Here is a 27,556-nt window from a genome sequence, read left to right as displayed (position 1 = left end):
TTTCAAATTATTTGATTGTAATCAAACCTATTAAATAAGTGTTTTTGGTTAAGCTTCGAAAACCTAAATGCGGTAACGTTGCAGATCGCTTAAACATTTTCATTAAATTTTAAAATTTTTACTAAAAAGCGCTCCCAATCTCACATTCTAATGGTCCATGGCTCGAATCCGGGCTTGAACATTTTGTTTAAATTTTTATATTTTGATTTTAATTTTATGCATACGTCTGGGTGGTGTAGTCGGTTATCACGTTAGTCTCACACACTAAAGGTCCCCGGTTCAAGTCCGGGCTCAGACAGATGATTTTCTGAAACTTCTTCTGGCGGCGCTTACGCAATGGAAGTTTGGGCCAGGCGATTTTGGCCAAATTCTGAATTTTTCGGGAATGTTTTTGAACTGTCGTCTAAATTTCTCTAATTCCACTATGAAATTTTAAGTTGTGATAAACAATGTGGAACAGTTCTCTGAAAAAAAACAATGTGGAACAGGTTGGGCTCAGATATTTTAGCGAAATTCTACAATTTCCCGAATGGCATTGAACTTTCCTTAAAATTTTTCAAATTTCACTCTGAAATTTTAAGTTGAGATAAACAATGTGGAAATGGAAATCACCGCTGTTCGAATCCGGGCTCAGACATTTTCCTAAAATTTCGTCAACGCCATTCAACCCTATGGCATATTCTGTATTAACACCGAACCAAGCTACTTTTATTCTCATTAAGTCTTAAAACTTCTCTAAAATGTGAACTAAACAATGTTGGAGATATGAGTATAGGTCTGGGTGGTATAATCGGTTATCACGTTCTCACACACTAAAGGTCCCAGGTCCCAGTTCGAGTCCAGGCCCAAACATTTTCACTAGGGTTCTAAACATTCCGTTCGAGTCCGGGCTCAGACGCTCTCATTAGGGTTTTAAAATTCCGTTCGGGTCGGAGCTCAGACAGTCTCTAGGGTTTTAACCATAAAATTTCCTCAAGGCATATTGCCATTTTCATTACAATCAATTCCATGGCATATTGATATTTTCATTAAATTTTTAAAATTTAATCTAGGCACCAATTCCATAAATTCCCGGCCAATAAATTTCATGGCATATTCTCTGGTAGCATTAAAATAAAGTCTAGCGTATTTTAACAGAAAAATGCTTCGTGCAATTTTACCAACAAATCGCGGCTTCCTCGGCTCTAGCTATACGTCGAATGCTACCCTTCAACGCCTTCAACGGCTCCGCACGGGCTTTACGCACTATTCACGGCCTCAATGAAACTAGTGATCCACACAGACGATATGTTACCAATAATCTTCCACTCAGACAATATCTTACCAACAGAAATTTTTAAACAACAACTCAGGGTCTGATACCATTAACACAGGTCCATTAACACAGGTGCGGAATAGATGAAAATAGCCAGAGGCATTGATTTATATATTATTAGAAGTAGGATTCAAATACAAAGAAAATCTCTTCCTCAGGTCGACTGCTGGAGCATTTAGTAGATATAAGTTAGCCGAAGCATAACAAATCTACAGGCTACCTGGCATACCAGCAGACTGAGTCTCAAGATTAGAACAGACTTACAGACTCAATAGACAAACTAAGAACCGGCCACTTTAGGTTCACACTGGCTTCGAGAACCAATGCGCAGGCTTCTCAATTCTCCTAAAGACTTGAGCTCTTCCCGTGATGCAAGCAGTTCAGACTGTATGTCCGCAGATGCAGAGCAGGAGAAAAGTTCGACTCCAATCTCCCAAAACCCGAATGCCCTCTTACTCCGAAGTTCTCATGTATTTATAGATCTTGGAGGGAACAAACATCCGTGAGTGGGCTATGTACAAACTGACAAAATCAAAAGCAAGATGCTTTGAAAGAACCAAATCCGGGCATGAGCGGACTACTCATGTTATCTCATCCCTATTCCGATACGGAAAGCCAGAGGCATATGGGGACCGGATTTACTTTATGTTTACACAGAGGAGATTCGTACAAGAGAATCCTCGAAAGACTTAAAAGATGAGATTTGCACATCTCAATATTTACACAGTAGATATTCTTGATTGGGGAATCTACGTAAGACCCGTCCAACTCCATTGTCGGTTGGAAAGACTTTACAAGTGTAATAATCTACTTGAGGCTAGCTGTAGTACTGGACATTCCATCGTTCAATCAAGTAATTTGAAAAGTACTGGACCCATATCTTGATCAAGATTTAAACAGGAACGCAATAGATTACAGAGATAACCATAAATACAGAGATGCGATAACCATAAAAACAGAGATGCAGCGGAAATAATACTTCATTTCATTAATGGAGAATACTGAAATATGCTTACAAATAGAAATAACCCAGCTAGGGCGATGGTAGCTTATCTCTGAGAAGATATGTGTCGGCTACATGCCTCTGAACTGTTTCGAACTGTGTTTACAATGAGGCTCGAAGGCCTATTTATTATTGAGAAACAATGGAAAACCCTTCACATTCCAAAACCTAACCCTAGAAGATGAAACGCCAAATTGTGGGCCCCATTTTGGGGTGAGTTGGACAGCCAACTTCCCGGGGTCGCGAATTGGTCGTATTATCTCCGTTTGACGCGCATGATAGCTCGTTGGAAAGATCTCTCCGAGGACTACGACAGAAAATATGATTTTTATCAAAAAAATCACTGGCAGTGGATTTCCCAAAAAAACGTCGTTTAGGGCCTCAAAACGGCTCCAGAAGTTTAGGACCCGAAAAACTACTAAAAATACTAAACTGTGCTATAATTAAGGAAACTGAAAAACTGAAAGAGACAGTTGTGGGGGTCCAAATGGGATAGGTGGGTGGCCACCAACATCCACCTGGATCATTCCTCCCCCCTTAGGAAGCAATGGTCCCCATTGCATTGAGTTCCTCCCTGAGATGAGGAAGCTTCTGCTGAGCTGGGTCTCTGGTGAGCTGTTCTGCAATCTCTGATGTGTCCAGAAATGATGGGGAGCATGGTCGGCGACGGTCCACATTGAACACTCGGTGCAAGTTAAGGAATGGAGGAATGGTATGCTTCAAATCATTGTTTCCCGTAGCCTTGTTACTGGTGTAAGGACCATGTCGAAGTGGTCTGAGTTTCTGATGGGTTCTGGTAAGGCGCTCCCTCTGCAAATGTAACCAAACTTTGTCGCCCACCTGAAACTTGTGTGGTACCCCTCCGGGTAAGGAGAAGTTGGTCCTGTGTACTGTCACAACTGTATCCCTCTGTTGCTGCTGCTGTGTGGAGGAACCCTTCGCGGGGGTCATGGATGTAGCAACGATCTTCCCCTTACTTTGGGAGTGAACCAGACAGAAAATAAATTTCCTAGTCTGTGAGATGAGCTTGCTGCCTTTCTTAGCAGTGATCAAAGAGGTGGTGGTAGGTGGGGCTACCTCCGGTATCCTGTATAATGAATTATCCAAAGAAATGATGACAGCGCGAGGCCTTGACTCATACACAGCATGTCGCCTCCACAAGTATGGCTGGCCTAATAGTACATCACAAACATCCAGAGGTGTAACATCACACAATACCTCGTCTGTGAAGGGCTTGATGCTGTAGGGAAGGCGGCACTGCTGGCGAACTTTGAGATCTCGTCCTTCGTGAAGCCAACCGATACTGTACGGCTGTGGGTGTGGTGTAGTTGGTAGGCCCAACCGCTTCACGACCTCTACTGAAATGAGGTTCTTTTGGCTGCCACTGTCGACAATGAATTGCAGCGGCGAACCCTTCACCCACATCTGTGAGTGGAAAAGACATTCCCCCTCCTCTGGATCTTCGGGCTCATTTTTCTGGATCTTGGCAGTAGCAACAGTGGCGCTGGGATCTGCATCAATGATATGCTTCCCTTTGTCATTCCCCTTGTCGGGTTCTGACTCAGAGTCGGAACATGCATCTGATTCGGAAGCCTTCAACTCGGCCACCAGCGACTGCTTGGTCCGACACTCACTTGTGTTATGAGTGGGACTCTTGTGGAACTCACACCACTTTCCTGTGTCCTTCTTCGGCTTCGTGGTGTTGTTCTTTTCTTGCGGCTTCGATGGGTTGTCTTGGGTCACCCCGCCTTGGCTTTGTCCTTTGGGCTTTGGATTTGCAGATCCAAAGTCTCGCTTCTTCTGTTTGAACTTTTGCTCGATTTTGACAGCGTATCGGTATGCTGTGCCGAGTGAGGAGATGTTCAAGAACTCCATCTCTTCCTGGATATATCTGTGTAGGCAGCCGCAGTATTTGAGTACCAGATGCAGCTCAGAATCTTTGATACCCAATTGTGTGCGAAGGGTATGAAAAATGTTTGTGAACTGCGGCACATCTTGGTCTCGTCCCTGCCGCAGTGTGGTCCATTTGATGTATTTGTCCTCATAGCGTTTGACAGGGTAGTACTGCTCCTTGATGGCATCCCGGAAGTCATTCCAAGTGGGTGCGACTGAAAACAGTGAGCCTGTACTTTCATCCTTCTGTTCGCAGTAAGTTTCCCACCAGTCCTTGACGTGAGGGGCTGCTTTGAGAAGAGCGAAAACAATCTTTTCCCGACTTGAAAATTCATGAATAGAAAAATACCCATCGAGCAGATTTAACCATTTATCTACGGCATCTGCGTCTATTTGACCCTCGAAGATGGGGATTTCAAAATTAACTTGTACCTTAAACGGTGTGGCATTTCCAGAGTAGCTGTTGGAAGCTGATGTGTCGCCTCTAGGTAGCCGCTGAAGGATCTGCGCAAAGCTATCCATCATCGCGTTCCTTTGCCGCTCGAGGGCTTCTTCGAGCAATATTCTGATAGGATCTCCTGCCCCCTCGTCTTTCTTCTCATCCGCCATGGGAGGTCGTCGAGATTTGCGAGGCTGGTCTTGCAAAGGTTCGACCAATTCAAGCCCTAATTCCTTATATCCCGACCTCGTTGGGGACATGCAAAGAAAAACAGAGAAAAAGCAGACCGCTCTGATACCATTGATCCAGATTTAAACAGGAACGCAATAAATTACAGAGATAACCATAAATACAGAGATGCGATAACCATAAAAACAGAGATGCAGCGGAAATAATACTTCATTTCATTAATGGAGAATACTGAAATATGCTTACAAATAGAAATAACCCAGCTAGGGCGATGGTAACTTATCTCTGAGAAGAGATGTGTCAGCTACATGCCTCTGAACTGTTTTGAACTGTGTTTACAATGAGGCTCGAAGGCCTATTTATTATTGAGAAACAATGGAACACCCTTCACATTCCAAAACCTAACCCTAGAAGATGAAACGCCAAATTGTGGGCCCCGTTTTGGGGTGAGTTGGACAGCCAACTTCCCGGGGTCGCGAATTGGTCGTATTATCTCCGTTTGACGCGCATGATAGCCCGTTGGAAAGATCTCTCCGAGGACTACGACGGAAAAGACGATTTTTATCAAAAAAATCGTTGGCGGTGGATTTCCCAAAAAAACGTCGTTTAGGGCCTCAAAACGACTCCGGAAGTTTAGGACCCGAAAAACTGCTAAAAATAGTGAACTGTGCTATAATTAAGGAAACTGAAAAACTGAAAGAGACAGTTGTGGGGGTCCAAATGGGATAGGTGGGTGGCCACCAACATCCACCTGGATCATTCCTCCCCCTTAGGAAGCAATGGTCCCCATTGCATTGAGTTCCTCCTTGAGATGAGGAAGCTTCTGCTGAGCTGGGTCTCTGGTGAGCTGTTCTGCAATCTCTGATGTGTCCAGAAATGATGGGGAGCATGGTCGGCGATGGTCCACATTGAACACTCGGTGCAAGTTAAGGAATGGAGGAATGTTGTGCTTCAAAGCATTATTTCCCGTAGCCTTGTTACTGGTGTAAGGACCATGTCGAAGTGGTCTGAGTTTCTTATGGGTTCTGGTAAGGCGCTCCCTCTGCAAATGTAACCAAAATTTGTCGCCCACCTGAAACTTGTGTGGTACCCCTCCGGGTAAGGAGAAATTGGTCCTGTGTACTGTCACAACTGTATCCCACTGTTGCTGCTGCTATGTGGAGGAACCCTTCGCGGGGGTCATGGATGTAGCAACGATCTTCCCCTTACTTTGGGAGCGAACCAGACAGAAAATAAATTTCCTAGTCTGTGAGATGAGCTTGCTGCCTTTCTTAGCAGTGATCAAAGAGGTGGCGGTAGGTGGGGCTACCTCCGGTATCCTGTATAATGAATTATCCAAAGAAATGATGACAGCGCGAGGCCTTGACTCATACACAGCGTGTCGCCTCCACAAGAATGGCTGGCCTAATAGTACATCACAAACATCCAGAGGTGTAACATCACACAATACCTCGTCTGTGAAGGGCTTGATGCTGTAGGGAAGGCGGCACTACTGGCGAACTTTGAGATCTCGTCCTTTGTGAAGCCAACCGATACTGTACGGCTGTGGGTGTGGTGTAGTTGGTAGGCCCAACCGCTTCACGACCTCTGCTGAAATGAGGTTCTTTTGGCTGCCACTGTCGACAATGAATTGCAGCGGCGAACCCTTCACCCACATCTGTGAGTGGAAAAGACGTTCCCCCTCCTCTGGATCTTCGGGCTCATTTTTTTGGATCTTGGCAGTAGCAACAGTGGCGCTGGGATCCGCATCAATGATCTTCTTCCCTTTGTCATTCCCCTTGTCGGGTTCTGACTCAGAGTCGGAACATGCATCTGATTCGGAAGCCTTCAACTCGGCCACCAGCGACTGCTTGGTCCGACACTCACTTGTGTTATGGGTGGGACTCTTGTGGAACTCACACCACTTTCCTGTGTCCTTCTTCGGCTTCGTGGTGTTGTTCTTTTCTTGCGGCTTCGACGGGTTGTCTTGGGTCACCCCGCCTTGGCTTTGTCCTTTGGGCTTTGGATTTGCAGATCCAAAGTCTCGTTTCTTTTGTTTGAACTTTTGCTCGATTTTGACAGCGTATCGGTATGCTGTGCCGAGTGAGGAGATGTTCAAGAACTCCATCTCTTCCTGGATGTATCTGTGTAGGCAGCCGCGGTATTTGAGTACCAGATGCAGCTCAGAATCTTTGATACCCAATTGTGTGCGAAGGGTATGAAAAATGTTTGTGAACTGCGGCACATCTTGGTCTCGTCCCTGCCGTAGTGTGGTCCATTTGATGTATTTTTCCTCATAGCTTTTGACAGGGTAGTACTGCTCCTTGATGGCATCCCGGAAGTCATTCCAAGTGGGTGCGGCTGAAAACAGTGAGCATGTACTTTCATCCTTCTGTTCGGAGTAGGTTTCCCACCAGTCCTTGACGTGGGGGGCTGCTTTGAGAAGAGCGAAAACAATCTTTTCCCGACTTGAAAATTCATGAACAGAAAAATACCCATCGAGCAGATTTAACCATTTATCTACGGCATCTGCGTCTATTTGACCCTCGAAGATGGGGATTTCAAAATTAACTTGTACCTTAAACGGTGTGGCATTTCCAGAGTAGCTGTTGGAAGCTGATGCGTCGCCTCTAGGTAGCCACTGAAGAATCTGCGCAAAGCTATCCATCATCGCGTTCCTTTGCCGCTCGAGGGCTTCTTCGATCAAGATTCTGATAGGATCTCCTGCCCCCTCATATTTCTTCTCATCCGCCATGGGAGGTCGTCGAGATTTACGAGGCTGGTCTTGCAAAGGTTCGACCAATTCAAGCCCTAACTCCTTATATCCCGACCTCGTTGGGGACATGCAAAGAAAAAACAGAGAAAAAGTAGACTGCTCTGATACCACTGATCCAGATTTAAACAGGAACGCAATAGATTACAGAGATAACCATAAATACAAAGATGCGATAACCATAAAAACAGAGATACAACGGAAATAATACTTCATTTCATTAATGGATAATACTGAAATATGCTTACAAATAGAAATAACCCAGCTAGGGCGATGGTAGCTTATCTCTGAGAAGAGATGTGTCGGCTACATGCATCTAAACTGTTTCGAACTGTGTTTACAATGAGGCTCGAAGGCCTATTTATTATTGAGAAACAATGGAAAACCCTTCACATTCCAAAACCTAACCCTAGAAGATGAAACGCCAAATTGTGGGCCCCGTTTTGGGGTGAGTTGGACAACCAACTTCCCGGGGTCGCAAATTGGTCGTATTATCTCTGTTTGACGCGCATGATAGCCTGTTGGAAAGATCTCTCCGAGGACTACGACGGAAAAGACAATTTTTATCAAAAAATTGCTGGTGGTGGATTTCCCAAAAAAACGTCGTTTAGGGCCTCAAAACGGCTCCGGAAGTTTAGGACCCAAAAAACTGCTAAAAATAGTAAACTGTGCTATAATTAAGGAAACTAAAAAACTGAAAGAGACAGTTGTGGGGGTCCAAATGGGATAGGTGGGTGGCCACCAACATCCACCTGGATCATATCTCTTTCTCTGTTTCCCAAGTATTGGTGTCATGAGGGTTTGGTAATTCCAAGTAGCTAAGATGAAGAAATGGATTGTGTTCTGGATTTATCTGCTGATGAAAATATTCATAATTGGAATTATTGCTGGTACGAAGTATTCTTTCTTTGTAGTGATTCATTACGAACCAGCGCACATGGCCACATCTTCGTACTCCTTGTAGAAAATCAAGATCATTCAGATTGACAAAATCATCGATTGTTTTTCTTAGGACATCTGTCAGGCATGGTGTCTGTGGAGTGAAGTTAGGAATCTTTAATAAGGTGAAGGAATATGGTTTTAAGATTAATGGAGATAATCCATAAATCTTCCATCAGTCCATGAACCACTCTGGAAGTGGATCTTCTTCTTCCATATCTTCGACTGGCATGTGCTCATACCAAAAGGAGAACTGCACAGAGTAAAACAAATTAGTTTCAAAATTTTGTAATCTCGTACCTGTGTAGAATGCCTGCTCTTTCCGTTCTTCATCAAAGTTGTCTCGATCCAAAAAGTTGCAAAATCTTCTTAGAGTAATGTGACAACTAGTGATCCGAGTACTATTTTCTTCATCTCTTTCTAGCCTATAGGCTATACTGCCAATATGTCTGAGATAATCAAGAGCTTCTAAGGCTTCTTCATTCATTTCATCCTGAAGTGGATCTGTCCATTTGTATGGTATACCAACTCTCTGTCTGATTTCTTTGATTGGGATCCAGTTATGCTCATGATCTAACAAATTCTTCTGTAAATTGAAAGAAACCCATCCAGTTGATGTTTCAATTTCTATTTCTTCTGGATTTCTTCAGATAAAATTCAGGGATAAGGCATGCATTGAATGTTCTTCAAGAAATTCTCTGCTGAGCATGTCAGCAAAGCTATTTTTATCGCCTTTGACAAACTCGATATCAAAAGAGTACTGGCTGAGTTGCATTACCCAGCGCACCATGGCTGCGTCTTCAAACTCACACTTCTGAATAGCAAACTTCAGGGCTTGACAGTCTGTTCTTACTATAAAGTGTGTATAAATGACAAAGTCTTTAAACTTGGAAATGCCAAGGCATACTGCTCGCAGCTCCTTCTTAAGGCTAGACCAGTTCAACTGGTTTTTAGCCCAAAGACCAGAGGAGTATTGACAAACCTCTAGTGCCCTTTTATCTGTGGGGTTTTCCTGACATAAAACTGCACCCCAGCCGGCATGGCTTGCATCTGTCATTATGATCTTTTTCCATTCTTCTCTGATAGGTGAGAGAGGCTGTATATTTCTCACTCTTTCTTTAATTCTTCGGACTGCTTCAGTGCAATCTTTATTCCAAGGAATAGGATCTTTCTGTAGATGCTTATTTAGCAACTTCCTTTCCTGAGCACAATGTTTCAAGAACTTTGAAATGTAATTTAAACTGCCTAGGAATCTCTGTAACTGATTTTTATCAGTTATCTCATCAGGAAAATGATCAACAAAATTGAGACTCCTTTGTATCACACTGTAGAACCATACTGAATATTGTATCCAAGAAAGTCTATCATGGTTTTGAAAAGCTTCATCTTGGACGCAGAGAGGACTATTCCCATTTCTTTTACTCTTTTATAGAAGATCTTTAGATGCTTGATATGTTCAGGAATGTTATCAGAATGAATCAAAAGATCATCTATATACTTCTTTAGAAATTCATCCATACCTTCGAATGTTTCGTCCATAATCCTTTGGAAGGCGGATGGAGCATTGATCAGGCCAAATGGCATAATATTCCATTCAAAATGACCTTCAGGAACAGAGAAGGTTGTCTTCCATTTATCTTCTTCTTTGATCCCAACCTGCCAGAATCCAAACTTCAAATCGAACTTAGAAAAGATTTTTGATTTGGAAATCTGTGCCAGAATGCTTGATGGTTTGGGTAATGGATAAGCATCATAATCTAAAATAGAATTCAGGGGCTTATAGTTAACAACTAGTCTTGGTTTACCCCGGGCCTGTTCAGCATGATTATTTACATAAAATGCAAAGCAAGCTATAGGGCTCTTGCTTTTCCTGATTAATCCCTTTTCTAAAACATCTTTTATTTCTGCTTCGCATGTCTTTAGTTGCTCTTCATTCATAGCAACAGCTTTAGATCTTCTGAGCTTGCCATTAAAATCTTTCTTGAGTGGAAACTCTACTTCTTGCTTCTTTATATGCCAAAATGCATTCGGATCATCAAAGCAACATTCTCTGAATTTGGCTGTGATATCTGCAATTTCTCTGGCGTATTTTCCATTGTTAAGAAGTTCTTCTGCTTTTAGAACTTCTTTCTTCACCTCCATTTTGGCTAAGAGGTGTTCCATCCTTTCAATCCTAGATATTCTATTTGGAGAATTAGGATTAATAAAAGGAAAGAAAATTTCTTTTTCATCCAAGCTAACAAAATAACCATACCTTCCTGATGCTCGATCTAGCTTGGCGCCATGTTTCTCAAAATTTTTGAAGAAGGGAGTCCCAAGGTACATGGCACAGTCTATTCCTGGGATTATTGGACAGACAAGATGAACTCTAGTGGTTTCTGTCAAAAAGATATTTACATCTGCTTCATGCTTTGTAGGAATAGTTCCACTGGCAGTTATTACCTTTGGACAGTCTGTAGGCCTCCTTAGATGTGCTGGAACAACTGTATCGCTGACAATGTTTAGGCGAGATCCAGTGTCCATCAAAACTTTCCAAAACTCTGTGTGATTGCCAACTTGTACCTTTAGTTTGACACAGTACATTACATCTTGGTTTACATAGTGGCAACTCAAACCCGATCTTTCTACTTCAGACTCATCATCTGAATCTTTCTTTTCAGGACCTGGTTTAGCAATATAAGTCCAGTTTTCTTCTTTCTTGGAGGCTTCTGGTTTTGAATATGAAGTAGAAGCTTCATTTGCATGAAGTAATTTGACAGAAAGATCTCTGTGATTTTCTATGCATAGTCTTTTATTCTCTTTTACTGTTTTTCTCAATTCTTTAATAGCCATATGCATAGCAGGCAATGTCTGTGGTAGATCTTCGCCAAATTCTTCATTCTTGAATTGTCTCGTTAGTGCTTCTACTGAAAATAATGATGCAGGGGGAACATAACCTCGATTTGAAGATGACTTTGAGGTTTTCTTTGAAAGGTGATCTGTTAGCATAGATCTGTACATTTCTTTTAGCTGCTGATCACTTGCTGCCATCATCTGAGTGAAGAGATTTCTGCTAATCTCATCATCTTCACTTTTCATCATACTTATCATATTGCACTTGCAAACATCAGGGTCACTACAGTCACAATCATTGCAATTTGTGCAATAGGGGTCTCTGCAGTATTCTTCTTCTTCTGAGGAAGAGTCATTTGCAAAGTTCAATTCATTCTCTGATTCTGAATTAGAGGAGATTAACTCATCACAACTGCTTGGAAGGTCAAAGTAATTTACTTTACCTTTCTTGTTCTTATAAGCAATTTTCTTTTTAGAGAACTCTTTCTTCTTCTCAGGACATTTTTTAGCAGTGTGTCCTTTCTTCTGGCAGTTGTAACAAATTACTTCTTTGGAAAACATTTCTGTTTTTCTGTATGGCTTCTATTTTCTGTGCTGAACGTCTTTTTTGCGATGAAGCAGGGAATTCTTCTTGGAAAATCTCTTTTTCTTTCTTCTCACCCCTTTAGAATTGCCAGCTTTGCCCAAATGCCATTGTTTACATAGCTGTTGATAGCCATGCGACTTCTTAGGATTGGTGGCGACGCATGCAATCTTCATCTGAGAGCAAAGTTCAACAATGACTGCCTTAACTGCTTGACGGATAATGCCAAATTTGTAGTCTCCAATTTTGCCAGGGAGTTTAGCTACAATTGCTGAAGAAACCCAGTTAGGTAGAGAGGCAACAAAAATCTCTTTCCATTTTGGTTCAAGAATTAAATCAGGAGAAAGAGTATGGAGACGATGCAGGTATTCATTGAAATATTCATCAAAGTGTTGCATGTTGTGCAATTTCATTGCAAGCAGAGTAATAACAGTTATATCATTGGTGATCTGTGGAAATCCAATGAAATTAACTGTGATGCCATAGATCAAACAACCAATCATATTATTTATAGGAAGTGTAGTAACAGGGTCCATATAAGTAGTGCCATCTGCGTTTAGAATAACTGATTGTTCCCATTGTGAAAGCAGAGTAGGCAACTTCAAAGTCTCAGCTTTAAGCCAAGAGTCTAATGTACCTTCAAAGCCAGCTATTATTCTTCTTGTAGCATTTATTGGACCAATGTCATCTGCAAGATAAGTGCGATAACATACAAGCATAGAATGCATAACAGACATGACTTCGACTTCGGTACAGTTGTCAATGTTCCATGAATAAGTGGAACTTGCTGACCAATCCTTATGATATTCTGATTTCATTAAATCACGACGGTCAGGAGCAGGGTTCCAAGTTGAAGTCCAAGTGGATCTAGAAGTAGTAGCATGGACTTGCTGGTCAATTTCAGAAGTCTCTATTTCTTCAGAAGGATTCAATGCTGAAATACCAAATTTTTCTTTATCCTGCTGAGAGAAATTATTTATGCAGCTTTCTAACTCTTCAAGTTTAGGTGCATCATCTATCTTATTGACACTGGTAATTGTTGCATCTGATTTTTCTTCTTCTTCATCATGACTAGATGAAGCAAAGAACTCTGAAAAACTTCCTTTGAATTCTTTAGAGTCTTCTTCTTCTTTCTTTGAACCAAGAGTGACTTTAGAAACCGACTTTGGAAGTGGTGTAAAGAAACTTGGATTAGCAAATAAAGAGTATGGATGAGAAGAAGTGGGAGGAGGAAAGTTTATAATACTTGGAGTTTTGATTAAACTTTCCACAGAAGGAGAAATAGAATAGGGCACAGTGGTAACTGGATTGGAGAACAAAGTTGCAGATTTATAGCTTTCAGTATTTGGCTTTTTCTTCAAAGTAGCTAAATCTGAAGAAACAGTTTTCACTTGTCCCTTGATAAAATCTAGATTGTTATTGACTCTAACAATCTCTCGTCCATGAGCAACTGCTACATCATGGATCTGCTTTTCGGTCTTTAAAGACAGCTTGTCAAGACTCTGTGCTATAGTCTGATCGTTTTCAGCCAAGGTCTTCACATGTTCATTTAGATACATAGTATTGTAATCTTGCTTTTGCAAAATTCTATCCAGAAGAGCTTTCATTTCACTATTTGCTTTTTCTAAATTATCAAATTTAGCTTTAGCAAATCTTTCTAAGCTGGATAAAGCAAGATTAGTCCAATTAGTAGCTGCTATCATTTCTTTGGCTGATGAATTTGGATCATCTGGATGGGAAGGCAAAAGTTTGTACAATTTCCCATCTTGTCCTCTAATGACCATATTTTTCCAAGGAGGAAAATCATTTTCTGTCTCAAAAATATTTCCATCAAGGAGCTCCCATTTATGCTTTGCAGGGGTTCCTGATCTTATCATGTTTATTCTAAGATTAGAACAAACTTCTCTTATTAATTCTTCTCCTTTTTGTCTAATATAAACCAAATTTCTAGGGGTGTTTGGTTTACATATCATTTTTTGAATTTTCTGATCAAATTCTGGGATCTTTAGAGGAGAAGGAATTACTACAACATTTTCAGCCATTTTTTCATCAACAAAATTTTCTGGATCACTCAATCTTTTCTGCTTTGCTTGATTTCTGAAGGATTTCATCAAGGCATCTTCTACTTGATTAATTGAAGGATAATACCATTCATAGAATGATATCCACTGATTATTAATAGTCATCCAGGCTTTCCATGACTCACTATTTTGCTCATTAAATTTCCTGCGATCCTTTTTCTCTTGTAGCAACATTTCTTGCATATAGAGATGCTCTTTTTCATGAGTAAAAATATCCCAATGGAACATTTTCTTTTTCCAAGGATCAGCTGGGTCATAAGGGCCAATTCCTTTAAAGATTTTCAGAAAAGAGAGGATTTCTTCATCAGACGGAATCTCTACAGACTTTGGAATCTTGTCTATAGGATGTCTTCTATATTCTGGAATTTGAGAAGAATGTACAAAACCTAAACCTGAAGTAGAGGTTGGGCTGACTGACTGAACAAGCATTTCTTCACAAGGGTTGAAGAATGCAACTTTAGTATAACTCTTATCAGAACAAGCTGAATCTTCAGCTGGTATAAACTTGATCATATTGATATGAAAGTCTTGAGATGACTTTCCATGAGGGTTAGGAGGGTCATTTGAAAACTGACAATATGTCTTTGAACAGTGAGGATGGTCACAAACTGAGGATAAAGCATTCTGAGAAGACGAAGGCTTATTGAACAGATTTTTTAAGGCTTCAAAAACAGCAGGGTCAATGACGATCTGCTGAGGATTTTGTACAGAAGGAATGATATTTGAAGGATTTGTATTTACAGTAGGTATAGAAGTGACAACAGTGTCAGAAGGATTTGATCTTGGAAATCTTGTGACAACTTTGTCATCCATTTCGATTATTACAGATTGAGCAGCATGTACTGTCTTTTTTGCAGGTTTTTTCCAGTTAGTAACCCAATCATCCGGGGGACACAAACGCTTTCTTGAAACAGAAACTGGGGCAAATGGGTTACAGGATGAATCATATTGAATAAGAGTAACTTTTCCATCATCCTTGTCTGGAGTATGCAGAACTGCAGGAATAGTAGTATTGTAGAACCGAATACAAGTGATATAGAATATGGCTAGATTTTTGGATTTAGACTTAAAATTCTCATAGCCTTGTGTCTGTATACCAAGAGTCAAACACTGTAGAATATTTACATCATCAAGTGCAACAGAAAAATCTGGAAAAACATCATACTGTACAGGGCCATCGGACAAACTTGTTTCTATCCCACCTATCAAGGCTTGTGTAAAGGATGACCATCTATTATCAAAGAGGGCTGAGAAAACATAGGCTTTTTGGCCTTTTCGATGGAGTGCATTCAGACCGACTCTCACCATCCCTAGATGGGCATACTGATAACCTGCCTTGCGGGCTGCTTGAATATGGTGAATTTCAAACATAGGGATTGTCATCATAGTATTGAGGTTTAACTCAGTCTTTATGGATTTTTCTTTAATCTTTATTTGACTGTACGCATGGAGATTAAAAGGAGTTAATCCGCGGTAAACCTCAGAAGGAGAGACAGGAGGAAGTCTCCAATTGACAGAAGGATTTGGTTCTTCCTTTTCTATAAGAGCAGAATTTGCAGGGGTTTCTTCTTCAGAACAAATATTTAAACCACTATGCAATTCATCTTCATTTTGAATTTTCTCTAAATGCTTAGAACCAAATCGTCCCATAAATGCAGAGGAACTAGAACTTGCAGAATCCATTTAGGAATATAAAGAGAAATACCCGTAACATAATTTCACAAACACGAGTATTGCTTGCTGATTTCTGTGTTAATGGTATCCGAGCCTGAGTTGTTGTTTAAAAATTTCTGTTGGTAAGATATTGTCTGAGTGGAAGATTATTGGTAACATATCGTCTGTGTTCGATTGAAATCCATGGCATATTCCGAGGTAGCATCAAAATAAATCCAATTCTGTTTGACCTTTTAGTTTGTCACCTATAAACTAGGAAAATACTTCCAGGCTCTGTTTATATGGTTTTGTCGCATGCAGTGTTTTAATGTGGACTATTGTTGAAGGAGAGTTGCCATTTAGTAGAAATAGAATGACTTTGCAATCTTAATCAAATTTATGTTGTTTATATGTGCACCTGCATCTTACTGTCCAAGTGTGAGTAAGCAAGAGTAATCATTACACCAAACATTATGATAATAGGGAAGGCCGATGCTTATTTCTTAGTGTTGTTTTTATTGGAAAACAAACCTTTCTGTGCTTGGTTTATAATTGTAAAAAATAAAATATGTCATAGGATTTGGATATCCTGCTATTAGTTTACATAAAAATACTCACACAAATTAACTTAAATTAACTTAAAGAAAAAACAGAAAAAGGCAAAGCAAAAAAACATATTCTCCAGGTCACTAATAAGTTGAGCATTAAAAAAACCCAAGTTACCACCCCTACTATTTACCCACACCCCAATCCCCTGTGAGGAGCGAGAAGCCGCTCACCCGACCTAAGAAGGGTAAGATTCTCAGGGTCTAATCTGACCGAAAAGACCCGATCAACTTCTTGATCCGCCAGCAAGGAGCGCCACGAGTGGAGAGAAATTCTCTCGTGCTCATCATTAGAGTGTGCATGCTCATCACACGCTCAAGCGTGCGTCTAAGGGTGGTCCGCTCACCTTCCCTTTTTTCTCCCCGCCAGTTTCAGAGACGGAGTCACTCACTATTCATATGGTGAGGGCCCTCTCCCGGGGGTCGAGCATTCGTTACCTCACCCTATATTTATTACTTACTAGTAATTACTAGTAATCTTATCATAAAACAAAGGAAAGCCTAAGCTAAAAAAACATACCCGTCAGATCACTAATAAGTTGAGTATTAAGAAAACCTAAGTTAGCAGTAACCCTAACATTCAGGGACTTGGAAAACAACCTAGCTGCAGTTGGATTTAAGGTCAAAGCCAAAACTCCACATGTTAATGTGGGAAAAATTTGACAGCCACAAAAGATGGAGATCCATACAATGCTAAAATGGTTGGTTGCACAGATGAAAGCACTGGGGAGTGCACCTAATACAAATTTTGTGCTATATGATATCGAAGGGCATCAAAGAAAGCATCATCTCAACCACCACAGTGAGAAGGTTGTTGTGGCATTTGAGCTCAATGCCAGCATGTTCCCAGGGACAACAATCCGAGTTTTAAAGAAAATTTTCGTCTGGTTATTGTCGTACTGCTCTAGAGTTCATCTGTAAGATTGTTGGGCGCAATAATTGTGAGGGATGATAACAGTTTCCATCATTTCAGAGGTAGTCAAGTTCTTTTCAGGATTACTAGTAATGCAAGGTGAGGCAGGAAAGAACAATTTCAATATAGTCACTGGAAATTTCAATTTCAATAACTGAGAAAGCATAGTTATACCAAAATCATAAATCATAAAGGTTTTTTTGGTAGCAGCTCTGCAGGATTCGAAACAGGTCAGGGGGTGTGCAAATCATCAGCCCCGACCGTCACATCGTGCACATCGCGTGCACGATGTGACTGATGATGGCGTTGATGTGTCGGTTGTGACACCCAATTTGTAATATAGGTATAAAATGAAAAAAGAGGGCCCATAATGCTTCTAGAGGGAACTAGCCCCTCCCATTTAAAAAAAAAAAAAATTGTATAAATATGCTTTCAATTTTACTAAATTATAAATTATTAATACATCTGATTTGATTTCTCTTCAGATTTATATATTATTAAATAAATTTTTAAATCACAGTAATTATCTAAAAAAAATTATTTAATTTTTTTAAATTATTTTAGTAATTTTTTATTTTTTATAACTAAAAAAAATTAATAATAAAATTATTAATTCTCATAACTTAAAAATTAGTAATAAAATATTGATCCACAATTTAGGATGTTATGATTGAAGTGCAATATTTCTTTTAATGGATATTAAAAATCCATTAAAAACACCGTAGATGCTTCATGTTGCTGCATATCTATATTTAATATACTGTTATTTTCGTGAACTCCAGATATACACCATGAAAGTGGATGTCAAATTCGTGTTCAGAGGGGTTTTTGAGTTTGTTAATACTTAATATATCTAGTATAATGTTTATTTTATAAATTTAATATATAATTATATATGTTGTTTAATTTTAAGTGTAATAGTATATAATAAATATCGACGGGAAATGGTAAAGCATTTATTCTGGAATCTCCCATTTACTAGGTTTTGTCGGGAGCATGTTTAGTTAAAGCAAGTAAGAGTTGTTTATGGATTCCAAGGAATTGTTTAGATGATTAAAAGTGGTTGGAATTTGGGTAAAAAAATTCCTATAGAGGCAGTGTTTGAATCCTGTTTTTGATAATGGAAATGGATTCAGCACCATCAAAAACATTCAGGGCACCTAACATTTTGAAGTTTAACAACTATAACTTAGATTTACAAAAATTCTTGCTAGATTTTCTCAAAATATGACCAAAATTTCCATAACTTTTACGGCAAAAAAAGCAGTCTAAGCTTAATATGACTCTCTCTCAATAGTATTTAGCATTTAGCATTGCTTGAATTTTCAATGTTATTTATTTTATAAAAATTAAAGTTTACTATTTCTCTATCTTTTATCATATATGTAATATAATTATATTTTGGAAATAAAGTTGGCTATTTCTCATCTTTTATTATAGATGGAAAGAAGAGATATGTATACATTTGGGAAAAAATAGATTGAAATCTCTTGCAGTGACCATATCCTCACAAGAAAAAGTTCTCCTTTTCAAAATTTAAAATGATTCAATAACAAGGGTTTCAACATGATACAATGCTTCAGTCACAAAGGGTTTCAATGTAACACAATGATCCGGTAAAAAGGGTTTCAATATACCACAATGCTCTGTAAGAACTTCAAATAATGCCATGGAGTGGAATGCAACAATGCTCCAGTAGAAAGGGTTTGAATATACTACAATTCTCTGAATAACTTCAAATATTGCCATTGAGAGGAATTGAGAGGAATGAAATCAAAACATAGGATCGTTGTAAAACCTACTCATCAAATGTAACCACAATTTTTCCTGTGGCATGGCCTCCAGCCATCTTTGTCCACGCATCTTCCAGTTTTGCCAGAGAATGCTTTGAGTCAAGAACCGTTCTCAGTTTCCCCTCTTTGGCCAAATCCACCACCAAAGAAAGGTCTGCGGTATTTCCCGAAACGAATACTGGCAGCAATTTCTGCTTGGCTCCAGTAACTTTATGTGCGGCAAATGTTGCCAATGACATAAAATTTGGAGTGAGATCAATCACTGTAGCAGAGGGATTTAGATTAGGCTTGAATGTGGACCATGGGATATCATGGGCACCGCTAATTACAGCATCATATTTGCGGCCTGAAGGACTCTTCAAGGCTGCACCTTCTGGTGTTTTGTAGTCCAGCACTTCATCTGCCCCTAGATCCTTGATCATGCTCATATTACGCGCGCCGCAAGTAGCAGTAACATGCGCTCCTCCAAGCTTTGCCATCTGTATGCAGCAACAGACAGGTGAACTCATGAAATTCCCCTTACATTTATGCAGTGACTATTGAGAATTGAAATTATTAAAAGGTGACATTTCAGAGAACATATTACCTTGTAATTAAAATTCAAATTTGAAGCATTGTCTTGAACAATAAAATGATACCTGCACAGCATAATGCCCAACTCCTCCAGACGCAGCTGTTACAAGTACATTCATTTCTTTCCCACTTGCATCAAGCTTAATGCCTGCTGCATCTCGAACCGCCTGCAATGCAGTGAGTGCAGCCATGGGCAAGCATGCACCAATTTCAGCAGAAACCTCTGCAGGCCTCTTTACAGTTCTCCTTACAGGTGCCACAGCATACTCAGCAAGTCCCCCATTTTTCTGCAATGAAAAAATGGTCAACTTCTGTGTGTGAGGGAGCCAGAGTGATGCAACACTCTGAATTATCATTCTAAACACTTGTCCTGCTTTGAATTCTATTTAGTAGACACATAAAAGGGAAGGGAACGAGAATTATGGGTTGAGTCAAGGATTATGTAATTCAGAAATAGGTAATAATGTTGACTACGTGACAAGCATACAGACTGTCAAGAGTGGCTGAAATTGCACAAGATGTTTGGGGAAATATTCAATTAAAAATAATGGAATAGGAAGCATGAAAACTAATTAGAAGATTCTATTGTTTTGTTCAATGGTAATTATCACCTGCCATATCAGGACATAAATATAAGTTCACAGCGACATATTAATGACGGTAACAAGAAGTGAAGCAAGTAATTACTAGAGGCTTTTGCCCTTTTCATGCATCTTTTTCAGTCAAGTTTTAGCGGTGTAATTTGCAGATTTTGAGTGTTCTAAAGGTCTTCCAGAACTCTGAATTTAATTTTGTATTAAAAATACATTTTAAACAATTGAAATTCACTATTTTGCCAAAAATTTATCACCAATTTCTGAAAAAAAAAAAAAAAACAAAAACAAAAAAAACAAAAAAACAAAATATATAGTTAAAGTGCTTGTGTTTAGCTAAGAGCTCGTTCTCCTTCTCGGACCTAAGGAAACAGGTTAAAAGCCCAAGGCCTAGAGGCATCTAGCAAGAGAGAAAACCTGTCCCCTTAGTGACTACCAACGAGTTATTCCAGGTGGTGTGGGTTTTTTTTAATAATGGTGATGAGTCACCCTGCATTCTCAGTTAGCAGCCAGAAATGGCTGTCCTCGCTGCTGGTTTGACAACTAAGTTATGATAAATTTTCCCACCTTTAAAAAAAAAAATTTAATTTACACAACCATATTTGCTCTACCCCATGGTTCCATTGTGAAAGCTATGTTTACCTCAATCTAAATTAGAAAATGTGAACATGGAAGAACCAGAGTGAATGTTTAATTATTCTAACAAACAAGCAGAAAAAAGAAAAAGCGAAGACAGAAAACAAAAGAAGACGCAAGAAAATTGCCAAATTGTGTTGGAAATAATAATCCCAACTACCGCAATAAGCAATGGGACAGCACCGATACCTATGTACTTTTTGCAGGTTGCATCTCTGCTTGAAGACATTTTTGCAGGGTGCATCTCAACCTAAAGATAGAAGGACCAAGACGCGAACCACTCAGAAACTCAGAAAAGGCATTTAAAAAACTTATGTACTTAGATAAACAAATATGGGCAAGCATTAATTCAACAACCTTGCCCACACTCCAGGAACACCTACGCAACTTTGATCACACTCAACAACAACATCAAAATTAATTTCGCTCTGTCATGAATTAAATGTTAAAATTGTCTTTTGAGTTATATATGAATGTAAAAGTCATTTTGTAATAGGTTAGACAGGGTAGAAGAACAACACTGTGTAGAGAGGTTAGAGAGCAAGTAGAAAAAGTGTGCAAGTCTATGTGGAGAAAATTGTGGAGCAATTTTTTGGTGGGCGCCTAAAACAACAGTTACTGTGTAGTGTTATGCCTAAATTTAAATCACTGTAATTTTTATTTTACTTGATGAATGAGCGGCAGTCTCATGTAAATGTATTTCATGTTTTAGAATTCAATACTAAGTTTATTGTATTGCTCCAAAACCTACTTCCTCATTTTGTCGTGAGCAAATATTATTCATAAGTCTCTGAAATAGCTGCCCAGTTGCGCGAAATTCAAGCCTGAAAAACAATCTCCCTGTGCGCGAAGGTAGCTCCGCGAAATCGGCCTCATGGTGCGGGAACCTAGTTTCACGAAAATAGCTTTGCGAAAGTCACAACTCTGGTCTCCCCTCCGCGAAAACGAAAATTTAATTCGCCAAATATTTTCAACAAATTGTACAGGGCTATACACTCTTCACTGAATAGGATGCCAAAATAGAATGGGCTATCAGTTACATGGTGTCATGTTGGTTGCAAAGAAAATTCAGATTGTCACTGGAGTTATATGCAGAGGTAAAAATTCGGACCATCATAGAGAGAAGAATAATTGGGTTTTCAATGGGTATTACGTAGGAGGGAAAAATTACAGCATTTATTTATTTTTATTGTTTTTGGTTGAAATTTGATAATTAATTGTAAATGTGTGTAAAAAATTGTATTTATCGTTAAGTTAGTTAGTTTTATAACGAAATAACAGTTATGTAACGAAAGAGGCTCCTATAAAAATGATAAATGATTGAACCACTGTAATGAGGAGAATCATTGTTGATTAAATAGAAAATCCAATCCCTTGAGTGGTGGATGTTTTCTTGACACCCTTTTAAGGTTTTAATTGTAAATATGTGTAAAAAATTGTATTTACTGCTAAGTTAGTTAGTTTTATAACGAAATAACAGTTATGTAACCAAGAAGGCTCCTATAAAAATGATAAATCCCTGAACTACTGTAATGTAATGAGGAGAATCATTGTTGATTAAATAATCATTATTGATTAAATAGAAAATCCAATCCCTTGAGCGATGGATGTTTCCTTGACACCCTTTCAAAGTTTTACCACATAAAACATCTTGTGTTTACTTGTGTGTTTGCTTTCGGTTTCTATTCAGTTTCCTTTCATTTATGTTTTGTTTAATTAACCACTCAATCCTACAAGTGGTATCAAAGCAATCTATTAAGTGAGCAAGATATAGGCTGCCTTAAGAAATGAAGCCGTCGAAGAGCAGCATAGTCAGCCAGAGCCACTGTTGAAAACTGCCGCCCAGAGGTTGACGAGGAGACAGTTTTTCTTTGAGGAGCCGGCTGAATTTTTTAAAGAGGAGCTGCTGAATTTTTAAGAGATAGCCGCTGTCGAGAGGAGTAATTGCCGCTGACTGAGTGTTCTGAGTTTTCAAAGAGATAGCCACTGTAGAGAGGAGTAACTACCACCGAGAAGGGAGCCGCAGAGCAGAGTTTTTTCTTTTAAGAGGAAGCCGCCCGATTTTCTTGAAGATAGTCGTTGTCAAGGGCTTCAGCTGCTGCTCCTACCTGACACAGCAGATATTTTGAGCCCGCGGAGCCGTACGCTGTCCCTGCACGTTGGAAGAACATTGTCGAGGGCTTCAACTGCTAGTGATTCTGGGTGCAACCGAGGAGGGGTCCTGTCCAGAGCTGCGTGAAGAGGCCACTGCCGCTGCTTGAAGAGGGTGTTTTAAAGGTTCAAGGGAAAAAGGCAAAGCCCTCAAGACGTTAGGACCTTCCTCTCTTAGAAAATTGGCGAATGGCACTATCGGTCTCGGTGCTTTGGTTACTTTAACCACTTAAAGTTGATTTCCAAACAAAAAATGACCTGTGATAATCAACAATAAAAAATGACCCTAAAATATAAGGCTATGGGTGGAAATACAAGTTCAAAGATGTAATGGAATTGCCGCTTAGCTCTTTCATTGCAACTATGATATTTATTATAGTCAATCCAAAGTAGATCAAGCCAATAAAACAAAAATAGAGTTAAGCTGATAAAACCTTACTTATATCAAAATATGCTTAATCTAATCTAGGAATGCTTAATTAATACATAACTTTATAACTAATTTCTAATTAAAATTTAAATAGCTAGGAACTAGAAACTAGTGAGTAGTAACTTGCCCTTAATAGATAGTATACAATTTCTAATAAATACTTATTTTAAGTATAACACTTAATCAAATCTTTTAATTACTAAAAAATTATCCTTGATACATTTAAGCTATAGCAAGTGATGCATTCCATTAAAGAAAAATTAAACAAGTATGGCTACTCATTCAAGGTTAAAAGACTAAGACTATTTTATTAACTACTATTTCAAATGACCAGCTAATAAAAATCGTGTTGGGACAGTATTGGAAGCTTTAAGAAATTAATATTGCCTTCGTTAAATAAGAAATAGAAGCATATATAAACAACAACTTAGAAACTAGTTGTTAAGCTTATCTTTAGACTACCTGATGAGCTAGTTTGTAACATGATTTATACTTGAATGTACAAAGATGTGAGTAAGATATATAAACGTGAATATATGAAGGAAATAAACAAGAAATGACAATATTTGTTCAACAAAATACAAACTACACTAACTTGAGTTATGGGTTTAGAAAATCATGTAGATTCACAAGCTAATGCAATTTTCTAAAGCATGAGACAAGAATATACTTCTACCTTTTATAGAAAAAGCTGATAAACATCAAGAAAGAAATAATCAATAGAAGAAGAGAATCAAAGGAACATAACACAATAGATATCCGGGGAAAGCCACAGCTCAAAACCCCACTATCTAATTGTATTAATCCAAAAAATCAAGATGAAATTACAATGCTTGTTCTCTCTAGAACAATCCCAACACTCAAGCGAATTCAATCTCCAACTTATAAGAAAGCTCAAGGCCAAATATTAGCCTCGTCACAATCTCTCCAAGTCTTTGTTCCAATGTATAATTCCTATGAAGGATAACCCGTATTTAAAGGGAAATAAAGCCTCTAAAAACTATGCAATCCCTTAAGGACCAATTCCTAATTGCATGCACTATCAGTGCAACTCAGAAAAATCTAAAACAAATAGTACACTATCCTTGCATTCTAGTCTCAACTGGGTCTTTCTCGGAATCGACATGCATGAGTTTCTGATGAGTAAATATTCAGTTAACTAGAGTGGGTCTTTCTCGGAATCGACATGCATGAGTTTCTGATGAGTAAATATTCAGTTAACTAGAGTAGCACTGGTGGAGTTCATTAGTGACACCACGTTAACTCATTATTAGTTCTCTCAATTAGTTTGAGAACTAATTTAACTAAACTGACTCATGAAATTGAGTCTTCTATTTTACAACTCACAATTAACTCACACTAGACTCCTACAAAGTAGGGAGAACATATGCATGACTTCCAAAAGACTTCCAACTCGAATTTAATTCACAGTTTAATTCAAGGAAAAATTAAACTAGAATTTCTTATTGCCATTTCTCAACAATCTCTCTCAACAAGAAAGGGATTATCAACTACCTCGACCCTGTCTCTATGAAACTCGAATTTACATCTTGACAATGTCTTTGTCAAGATGTCAGCATCTTGCTCCTCCGTGGGAATGTAATCTAACAACATGATCCACCTTAATACACAATCTTTGAGATGATGACACCGGATATCAATATGCTTGGACCGATCATGAAATACTAAATTTTCATAGAGTTTGATACAACTCTGATTATCACAACAAATCATTGTTGGATCCATCTGCTGACCAAACAAACCAACCAGAATTGTCCTCATCTAGGTAGTCTCACATGTTGCCTGACTTGCAGCCATGTACTCTACCTCTGCCAAACTGAGTGCAACCAATCTCTATTTCTTGCTATACCAAGAAACTTCCACTGACCCAATACTAAAGATCACTCCTGATGTGCTCTTCCTGATGGATGTCTCCCTGCCAAAACTGCATTAGTGAAACCTTGAAGATTCACTCCCTCTGTCCATCTGTACCATAAACCAAACTGAGTAGTGCCTTTGAGGTATCTCAATACATGCTTTGTCTCCTTCCAATATAGCTTGGTAGGCCTAACCATCGCTTGACTAAGCTAGTTAACTGCATAGCATATATCCGGCCGTGTGTTCACCAAGTACATGAGTGAACCCACAAGATGCCTGTAAACAATAGCTTCCACTACTTCCCTTGAAGAAGCATCCTCCTTCCTCCAGTTACCAACTAGAGGAGTCTCCATGGGTTTACTGCTCTCCATGCAGAATCTCTTGAGTATCACATTGGCATACTTTCCCTGAGATACAAACAACTCCCCATCTCCCAGACATACCTCCATGCCAAGAAAGTAATGCATGAGCCCCATGTCCTTCATCTCAAATTCTCTTGCAAGGTCCTCCTTGCAAGATTTGATGAGCTTCTCATCACCTATTAGTATAAGATCATCTACATAAAGTACAATGATCAACAACTTACCTTCCACCACTATGTGATACAAGTTTGCATCCGCTTCACTCTTTGTGAAGACCAACCTAGTGAAGTAGCTATCTGTTTTTGTGTACCAAGCACGAGGTGCTTGCTTCAGCCCATACAATGTTATCTTGAGTCAGCACACATGTGACTCACGGTCCAGGGTTTCAAAACCTTCACCCTGCTCTATGTACACCTCTTCCTCAATCATGCCATTGAGGAAGGCAGTCTTCACATCCATCTGATGGATATTCCAACCCATTTGTGCTGATAGTGCCAAAATAGATCTGATTGATGAGTACCTTGCAACAGGAGCAAAGGTCTCATCATAATCAATCCCCTCTACCTGTGAAAATCCACAGGCCACAAATATGGCCTTATGCTTCTCCACACTACCATCTTCAGCTTGCTTTACCTTGTAAACCCAATGGGAGCTCACCACTGACTTGTCCTCTGGTCTTAGGACCACATCCCAAACATTGTTTCAAACTATGGAGTCGTACTCCTCCACCATCGCATCAACCTAAACCGATTGTTACACTGCTTCCTGAAAGGAAGATGGCTCTGTCACAACACATGCACCCATAAGTGGCATGTATCCAGTGTACCTCTCTAGTGACCTCCTCTGTCTACGCTGAGAAGTGGGTGCTCCCACATTCTCTCGTGCATCATCCAACAATCTGTCAGCCTCTCTAGTGCGCTTTCTTCCCTCTTTAGAAGACTCTTCTTGATTGGATGTATCCACTCTTTGAACCTCTACATGTGGATGCTCCACATCAATCTGAGGCCCCTCAACCTTAGGATCTAAAATCTCCTCATCCGCATGTAGATCAAGCTCCCTCTCAAGGGATACTCGCATGGCCTTCTCCTCATCGAACCTGATATCCCTGTGAACCACTGTCATCCGAATGGTCGACATGTACACCCGATAGTTTTGGGGTGTATCAATGTACCCCACAAAGATCCCCAACTCTGTTGTTGGCTCAAGCTTCTTCCGTGCATCTTTGGTCACATGGAAATAAACCGATGACCCAAAAATCCTAAAGTGACCAACATCTAGCCTCTTACTGGAATAAGCCTCCTCTAGTGTCTTCATCTCAAGTATCCGATGTGGGCTACGGTTTTAAACATCAACCGTTGTGTTGCATGTCTCAGCCCACAAGTGTGGTGGTAGGCCCTGATCATTCAACATCACCCTTTTCTGCCCCTACTATGCTCCTGTTCTTCCTCTCTGCAACCCCATTCTGTTGAGGGTTATGGGGTGCCATAAACTCTCGTTTAATCCCTTCTGCTGCACAGAAGTTCTTAAACTCATTGGAGACATACTCACTACTGTTATCACTCCATAGAGCTTTAACCGTCTTGCCAAACACTTTCTCTACCAATGCTTTGAACTCACAAAACTTTGTGAAAGTTTGATCCTTTTTCTACATAAAAAATACCCAACATTTACGAGAATAGTCATCAAAAAATATAACATAATACCTATGTTTGGCCATGGATGTTGTTGAGAATGGTCCACACACATCTGAATGGACTCTCTCCAGAATAGACTCTACTCAACTGTCTCTGTCTCCAAAGGAAGACTTGGTGTATTTTCTAAAAGTACAACCCTTGTATGTATCAACTTTCTCAAGCATACCTTTGGGAAGACTGGTAGATATTTGCTGCAATATCTTCAAAGCCCCATGATGCAAGTGGCCTAATCGCCTGTGCCACAACTCG

General features: G+C 39.5%; 1 non-coding gene and 1 pseudogene across 1 annotated transcript; one reads left to right on the top strand and one right to left on the bottom strand.

Annotated features, from left to right (window-relative positions):
• Positions 1-224: 224 nt before the first annotated feature.
• Positions 225-298, top strand: TRNAV-CAC (transfer RNA valine (anticodon CAC)). The gene has a single exon. It is a non-coding gene; the product is annotated as a tRNA-Val (tRNA).
• An 18,697-nt stretch (positions 299-18,995) lies between these two features.
• Positions 18,996-19,919, bottom strand: LOC149242922 (chloroplast envelope quinone oxidoreductase homolog pseudogene; annotated as a pseudogene).
• Positions 19,920-27,556: the final 7,637 nt, after the last annotated feature.

Source organism: Pinus tabuliformis, chromosome 8 (genome assembly GCF_031772625.1).
Source record: "Pinus tabuliformis cultivar Carrire ecotype Pingquan chromosome 8, CPIR1, whole genome shotgun sequence".
NCBI classification, from domain to species: domain Eukaryota; kingdom Viridiplantae; phylum Streptophyta; class Pinopsida; order Pinales; family Pinaceae; genus Pinus; species Pinus tabuliformis.
Note: the sequence above shows the minus strand (reverse complement) of the source record. Positions and strands in the feature narration are given on the sequence as shown.